At 42.7% G+C, this 8,696-nt stretch overlaps 1 protein-coding gene and 1 pseudogene across 1 annotated transcript in view; both read right to left on the bottom strand.

The window, feature by feature from the left end:
* Window positions 1–8,696, bottom strand: part of ARHGEF26 (Rho guanine nucleotide exchange factor (GEF) 26) — a 182,163-nt gene that overhangs the window by 108,370 nt on the left and 65,097 nt on the right. The gene's annotated exons all lie outside the window — the stretch shown is intronic.
* Window positions 6,466–6,944, bottom strand: LOC102853034 (annotated as a pseudogene).

Genomic DNA, 8,696 nt, shown 5'->3' with positions numbered 1-8,696 from the left:
ACAACAATAGGAAGGATTACATCAGATAAAAGAAGAAAAATGCTGGAAAAACACAAAATTGTTACTACGTAGTATATATTAGAAGCAATATCCCACAATAAACAAGCAATCAAAAAGTGTCAAGAGCTTGCTGAAACTTAATTCATCAACCTCTTCCTTATGCTTAAATCAAATGCTAGATTTAACTTGGAGAGATCACAAAATTTACATTAAAATCTTTTCCATTCGCCAGAAAGACTGTGTGGTCCTGCTTGTTTTACAACCGGCAGAGGCGAAAGCCCATGTAAATGGCTCAAACTCCACAGCTGAAAATGCAATGCAGATGAAATACGGCCGTTCAGCCATTGTTTCTCTTTCCACAGAGTTTAAGATTGATAATGGCTAATGACTAAACTTGGTAACACTTCAGTCTGTCCCAACCAGGATCATTTTCCAAGTTTAAATCGCTGTGTGACAACTAAGAATCCCCAGACCTTGGGAGCTAGCAAAAGCAATGAAGAAAAGGCAAAGCAGAATGCAGACGGCCCAGACATATGCAAAAATAGCCAGCAAAGGGCGTTATCTGGCAGCTGGAGCATGTCAGGGCCGTTTCTGAAGCACCGCTACAAGGAATTTATCATTCACAGGGCTGGGAAGAGGCAAACAGTTCCAATTTTAGTCCTGTTCTACCGTCAGACTGGAGTCCCTGGATGGTGCAACTAATAGATTCATTTGTTAACCAAAAGGTTGTCGGTTTAAGTCCACTGAGAGGCATCATCTCAGAAGACAGACCTGGAGATCTACTTCTGACAGGTCCAGACACTGTCTACGTAATAGACCACAATCTTCCTCTAACGTGGACACGGTTGCAATGTGTTAGAATCGTCTCTGCAGGAACCCACTGTCAGTTAAAGCAAAGGCACTTTAGAATTTGAAAGACTCAATTTGTTTTGGCTTCATTCAATCTCAAAATGAAAATGTTGTTTTTGTATATGCCCATTGAGTAGCCTGCGACTCATAGCGACCCTATGTACAACAGCTCTGAACTCTGCTCTGTCCTGACCCAGTCTAATTGTCTCTAACACACCTATCCTCATTACGCCAGGCACTGAGTCAATGCAACTCCATCCAAAGTCTTCCTCTCCTGAACTATCGCTCCACCCTTCCAAGCATGATGTCCTTTTTGTTGTTATGTGCCGTCAAGTCACTTGTGACTCATAGCGACCCTATGTACAACAGCCCTGAACCCTGCTCTATCCTGAGCCAACCTTATTGTCTTGGACACACCCACCCTCATTAACCTAGTGACTGAATCAATCCAACTCACTGAGGGTCTTCTGGTCTTGTGGTGTCCCTCTACCATTCCAAGCATGATAGCCCACTAAAAGGACTGGTCCCTCCTTGCAACATGTCCAAAGTATATCAAACAAAGTCTCAGAATCCTTGACTCCAAGGAGCAATCTGGTTTCACTCTCTCCAGGACAAAAACCCATTTGTTCTCTTAGCAGTCTATGCTATATTCAATACTCTTTTCCAGCACACCAGCTCAAAGGCATCAACTCTCCTTCTATCATCTCTAGTCATTGTCCAGCTTTCTGATGCATAACATGTAATTGTAAAGACCATGGCCTGGATCAGGTGCACTGTAGTCTCCAGATTGACATTGTTGCTCTTCAGGACTCTGGAGAGGTCCCTGACAGCAGACGTTCCCAATGCAATTCATCTTTTGATTACCTACCTGCTGGTACCAAGAGTGATGATTGTAGAGTCAAGCAAACTAAAGCTGCTCCCAATCTCAGTTTCTTCGCTGTTTATCATAATGCTGCCCAGGGGAAAGAATCTGTTTTCTTGAAGTCCTTGATGGTGATTGTTAAATTACTGTTAACATGTCACAGCCATTATACTAAATGCAAACTCAAGTATACCATTGTGTTTAATTCAATATATAGCAAAACCTGCCTTTAAGTCCTTAAAAATGCTGGAAGAGGATGTACATATGTTATAAGGACAAAGTCTAGAGGTGTTCCAGAATATCAGAAACACATGATCCAAATGACAGTAATAATATCAACAAAATAATAGCTATCTGAGGATAACAATAGCTGGTGTGTTAATTATTTTACATTTGTTATACTTTGGACATGTTGTAAGGAGGGACAGGTCCTTGGAAAGGGACATCATGCTTGGGAGGGTGGAGGGACAGTGCAAGAGGGGAAGGCCCTCTATGAGGTGGATTGATTCAGTGACTGGGATAATCGGGATGGGTGTGTTAGAGGCAGTGCGATTGGTACAAGATAGAGCAGGTTTAGGGCTCTTGTACACAGGGTCGCTATGAGTCGCAAATGACTCGACGGCACATAACAACAACAAGAACAACATATCTTATGAGATAATATTCTACACTTCTCCTTAGATACTAGACTGAAATTTGTCCCTCAAAAAACCTGTTATAACAAGCCTACCCACAATGCCTGTGGTTGTAATTGCATTTGAAAATAGGCTCTTCTCTATATTCCTTACAAAACATAAAAGTTGCATCTTAAAGGAGCTCTGATGGCATAGTAGGAAGGAGTTGTGCTGCCAACGCAAAAGTATATGGTTTGAATCCCCCAAATGCCTATTGGAGAAAGATGGGCAATCTCCTCCCATGCAGTTTACTGCTTCTGAAAAGCAGTTGGAGGATCTGCTCTGAGTCAGTTCTGACTCCAGGTTACATAACAACAGTAACAATTAAACAAGCAGAGAGTGGCGAAGGGAGGTGACGAGACAGATGGAGCTCTCCAAGAAACCAGGAAAGGGGAAGATGAAGGGACCAGTAATCTCCCGTAGAACCAATACACATCAATACACAGCTCTGTCAACACACAGCCCCTAGGTCCAGGGCTCAAACTGACTTGTAGGCCACACCTCTTCAAGGGGCCAAAGGCCCTTAGGCCACAAGGAGACTGAGACAACAACAAACTGAGAAATAGTCACTTTGTTAAAATTCATTATGGTATTGGTGTAGCAGCACTTAGAGAAATAAGACAGATAAAGAGAAGAATGAAAACCTGGAATTATTTGCAGTTTAAATGTATAAAGTTTGAAGCTTTGAAATATTTGTGCTATAACCAACCTTTAACTACTATGCTTCCTGAAAAAGTTGAATAATAATGGTCCTGTATTTTAACATCTTTGGCACCAGCAGTCAGGAAATTTAAAAAAAAAATCGTATTAGGAAAATCTGCTGTCAGAGACCTCTCCAGAGTGCTGAGGAGCAACAATGTCAGTCTAGAGACTAAGGTGCGCCTCATCTATGCTATGATCTTTGCAATTACTTGCTCTACATCACACAGCTAAATAATGATTGGCATAGAATCAGAGAGCTGGACATGTGCATCAGAGAGTTGAACAACAGAAGAATTGATGCCTTTGAGTTATAGTGTTGGAGAAGAGTATTAAACATACCATACACTGCCTAGAGAACAAACAGGTTTGTAAAGATTTTGAAGCTCCCTCTGACATACTTTGGGTATACTGCCAGGAAGGACCAATTCTTGGAGAAGGACAGCACACTTGGAAGGATGGAAGGACAGCGTAAGAGAGGAAGACCTGGGAGGAGATAGGATGACACAGTAATGGAGGTGATAAGGGGAGGTGTGTCAGAGGCAGTGAGTACTGGCTCAGGATAGGGCAGGATTGAGAGTTGTACGTAGAGTCACTATGAGTAGCAAGGGACTTGACAGCACATAACAACATAACAACATATGATAAAATTATACAATGTTAACTCCAGACAATGTCAATCATTTTGTAGAAAAGGCTGTAGGGCCCACATGCCAATATAAAGGAGGTCTGAGAGCGTCTGATGTGGACTGTCAACCTTTTCTTATTTCCTGTCTCAATTCTGCATGATGGCCTGTGTGAAATTCTCTCTGTGCCACTGGGGTGAGGGGTCATCCTGGGTGGTATAAGCATTAGCTTGCTGGACGATAATAAAAAAGGTGGGGAGTGCTGGTCCAGCCGGGTGCACCTCAGAAAAGAGACGTGGCATCTACTTTTGAAAAGTGAGCTACTGAAATCCCAGTGGAGCCCAGCTCGGCGCTGACACACAAAGGGTCTTCGCCCGTCAGAGCTGACCGGACAGTGTGGTTGACTGGTACAGCACATGAAGTCCACTGCATAAATCTGCTTCCCTGTTCCTGCATCTCAGGACAGAGAAAATGTCAGAGAATGTAACTAAAATGTGGCTTCCTTAAAGAAATGCCACCTTCTTTAAACTGTCAGCTGAAGAAACCTGATTGTAAACAGAACAAAGTTTCTCTGCTATATTAAGAGAAATAGGGTAATTGCTTCTTTTACCAACGATTCTGTGGTAGACGTATATTGAGTAAGGCGAGAACGTTTGCTAACAAAAACCATCAGCAACTCTCATTCCTTCCGGGCAAACCCTAAACAGGTTCTACAACTTTAAAAGTTCCACTTTCTCTGGCCTATTTAAATTTAACGTGGTTTTCTTTTAAGGCTTCGCTTTCAGAATTAGTCAAGATGAAGGAAATGCTAATATTATCTAGAAAAGACTTCTGAAGGCCTACTGTTACTTGGTTAATGCAGTAAAGCTTAGAATTCGAAATGCCAAAGAGAAAATGCATTTCATATCACAGATACATTGTGGCTTTGAGTAAATCGTCCATTTTTTGTAATGTGAACTCACTTTGTGAAATAATGTTAAAGCATGAACATTTTAAATGAAGTATTTAATGTCCCAAGATATTTCAATTTTCATGTAATCTGATTAAAATTAGGGAGGAAAATCTTCTGGAGAAGCAAGTGCTGGGTGAGTACCATTTCATATGTTTACGATTACTCTAATTGACTCCACTACATAGAGGAGAAACTGGAGAATCTAGCATCAGCAGCCCATTGTAAGTTGGGAATAAATTCTGTTTTTCAGGATACAAAAACACAGTAATGAGTATTTTTCTTTTACACAGCAAAAACTCAAAATGGGCATAGTTTATCTTTAAGTGGCTTCCCAAAGAGAGATGCAATGGTCGGAAGAGTTAAAATAACCACCTTGCTAAATTTTCTATTAGCATAATTCTGTAGGTTATAAAAGAACAGTGCATTCTGTTCCTGGAAAATGAAGTAAATACAATAGTAAGTTCTAGATTTGTGAATAAAAACCCTGAGTTGATAGTAAAAAGTACATCATTTTATCAAATATCAAGACAAACGTTCACCTCATTTTTCAGTTTGCAGAAGACATTTGGACACAAAGGCTTCTGGTTAGATCTTAAAGCGTTTCTCAACACAGTAGCAAGGTTAACTGTGGAAAAGACAACTTCCTTCCCAGATAGTCTTTTATCATGTGTCTTAGGCTAGCTAATGCTGCTGTAACAGAAATGTCACAAGTGGATGACTTTATGTTCTTAAAGTTTAGGAGCCTACAAGTCAGGGTTCAGGAAGCCAGAACTAGAGGAAGGGCTTCTCTCTGTGAGGCTCACAGTCAAGAGAAAGGTCCTTGTTTCAACATTTGTGGGCCTGGGGCTCCTTGGACGGCTCCCTGCGTCCTGCCATCAATCTTCCCCTGAGAAGAAGATTCCCAGTGCAGGATCCCTGGATGCAAATGGCACACTCCTCCTTCCACCTGTTTTTTTTTGGTAACGGTTGGTCCCTCTCATTTCACTTATGTAATCTCTTTTATTTGTGGACAGTGTTTGGGGGAGCTCCCCAATTAAAACAAGCTTGAAAGCAGGAGAGGCATCCACTTCCAAAATGGCTTGCCTCTGGAAACTCTATGAACAGCGCTCAGGTCTTCTGTTCCTAGGGTCGCTATGAGTCATCTATGACTCAACAGCACCTAACAACAATAACACCGACAACATAGAGCTACGTTGGCCTAGTGGACAGAAAGTTATGCTACCAAGCCCAAGGTGGGTGATCTGCGGCCCTCTGAACTGGTTCACATTGTTTTTTTGTCAAACATTCTTCTAGGTGCTATAGCACTGGTCTGTGCAATGCTGTACAGAGGTTAACTCGTGGCTGCTGTGATGCTAAACACTGTGACACTGGTGTGTCAAATGTGATAATGGTTACCCATGTTGGACAGTGTTTGGTGGAGCTTCCTGATTAAAACAAGCTTGGAAGCAGGAGTGGCATCCACTTCAGAAATGGCTTGCCTCTGGAAACTCTATGAACAGTGCTCAAGCCTTTCGTTCATAGGGTCGCTATGAGTCATCTATGACTCGACGGCACCTAACAACAACAACGACGACAATCTCTTTTATATCACAAAGCCTGACTCAAAGCACAACCCCATCTCTTTCATATACAGTCTGCCTTGATCCATAATTATACCTCATGAACATTATAGAAGTGAAGATTTACAACATATAAGATCACTGCACCCAATCAAAAAATGGAGGGTAATTTTTTTTCCCTAGTGTGTTAGTATTTTTAATGTTGCACACAGCCAAGCAGACAGCTCTGGACGCCCTGTGGCCTTCAGGTGTATGAGCTGTGAGCGCCGCTCCACAGCAAACACAGCTTGTACTCCACCATGGAGTGGGCTCGCCCATGACTTAGCTTCGGGAAGGATCATTAAGACTATCTTCAAATCCAGTGGTCTCATCACTGCCCCTCAAAATATCAAGTGAGAGGTTTGAACTTGGAAGAAATGGGAGGTGCTGAACCTGCTGCATGGCCTTGAACTCCATCTGCAGCTTCAGGGGACAAAGAGACCTTGGATATTCCTCAGGGTGGAAAAGGTCATTTTATCTTTCAGGGTGGAAAACTTAATTTTATCTTGGTTGAGCTGGAAATTTTTTTTCTGATACCTCAAGAGGATGACTGGGCAAAAGTTCATTTTTCACACAAGAAAAACCTTTCAGAAGAAGATCATGGCTTTCAAAAGGGCCACTGGCTGATAGTTCAGTCACTGGGATGCTATCTTTTAGCTGAGATTCAAGGCCTCTGGAATGCATCTTGAGCCACTTTCCAGATAATTATTTAATATGATGGATCACGGTCCAGCCAAGATGACACATATTGTGGGTAGACATAATCCAAACCACAATACTACTGATACTTGTCTTAAGTGTAAAAGCCAATGGGATTAGATCAAATTCTGATGTAAATTAGTGTGAACGAAGGAAAAAAGGAGCAATCTCCTGCATGATTTCATGCCTCTGAAAACCGACTAGATGGTGAGCTATGGGTCGGTTCTGACTCGACAGTCTTGAGTCTAATTCAAAATGAAGAGGATTCTGGCCAGGAGCGCTCTCTCTCTCTCTCTCTCTCTCTCTCTCTCTCGGAGGGTAGTAGGAAAGTGACAGAGAAGTGAATTGTGCAAAAGGACTGGGGAAGGTCCACATGCACAGAGGCGTTCCTATCCTGTTTACCACATGTCCATTCCAACCCTCAGGCTCCTTACATTCTGATCTTTCTCCTTTCACTTTATCAGTGCATCTCAAGGAGGGCAGGCCTGACTCTGGGTGGGACAATTCCTTCATGGGGACAGCAGCAGCACAACTGGTCCCATCCATTCACACCAGCAGGACCTCCAAGTCCCCGAGGCAAAAAAAACAAAAAATAAAATCCCACAAATACCCCTGGTCCCCAGGAGAGGACTTCCACCACTCCCCCATGCCTCAAGCTGCTCCTAAGGAGAAAACTGGGCACTTCTGTGTGTAATTTATTTTCTCTGCGTGCCTGCTTTCAGCTATGGGTCTGCTTCAACCGCACGGAACTCAAGGACAGCCTGGAGGCTGGCAGCTGGGATTAACTGAGAGGAGCCCTGGGAGGGAGGAAGGTCTTCTGTAGGAAGACCACAGCTTTAACCTGCCTGAAGTAACTTTGTTCTCCTGGCGGTCCATGGTATGTTCAAGACTCTCCTCCAGCACCACAACTCAAAGGCATTGATTCTTCTGTCATCTTTTGTCACTGTCCAGCTCTCTGATGTAGAACATGCTAACTGTGAAGACCATGGCCCTGATCAGGCGCACCTTAGTCTCTACACCGATGTCACTGCTCCTCAGCACTCTGCAGAGAATCCTGACTCAATGAACAATTAGCAACGAGTCAGTTCCCACTCAATGGCAATGAGATGTAGGGTTTTTTTCTTTTTGGTTTTAAGATACATAATGTATTCAGTTGCATCGAAGTCATGTGAAAGTTGGATACTGAATAATGATGCCTTTTAATTGTGGACTTGGTGAAGAATAATGAGTCTATCACAGACTGCCAAAAGAACAAACCAATGAGTATTGAAGGAAGTGCAGCCAAGGTGCTCCGTAGAGGCGAGAATGGTCACTCTTTGTTTCATATACTTTGAGCATGGTCTCAGCTGGGGCAAGTCCTTGGAAAAAAGACATTACGATAGGAAGAGCGGGGAGGCACAGTGAGAGAGGCAGATCCTCAAGAAGATGGCTTGTGCACGCCCAAGTTCATTGCAGCTTTGTTCACAATAGCAAAGAGCTGGAGACAATCCAAGTGCCCAAAAACAAACGAATAAATAGAGAAGCTCACAATGGAATACTACACAGCATTGAAAAGCAAGGAACGCATGAAATATGCAAAATGGGTGACCCTGGAGGACAATATGCTGAGTGAAGTATCTCAGTCACAAAAAGACAAATACTGCATAGTGCCGCTGTTGTAAAACGAGACTGAGACTGGGGTTGGGGGGATAAATTATGTATACTGCATGAAACAGATGAGAGAGAGAGAACTCTTTT

This window comes from Elephantulus edwardii, unplaced genomic scaffold (genome assembly GCF_000299155.1).
Source record: "Elephantulus edwardii isolate Elephantulus edwardi_28Jun2011 unplaced genomic scaffold, EleEdw1.0 scaffold00368, whole genome shotgun sequence".
Classification (NCBI taxonomy): Eukaryota; Metazoa; Chordata; class Mammalia; order Macroscelidea; family Macroscelididae; genus Elephantulus; species Elephantulus edwardii.
The sequence above is the reverse complement of the archived record's forward strand: the minus strand, read 5'-3'. Positions and strand labels throughout refer to the sequence as shown.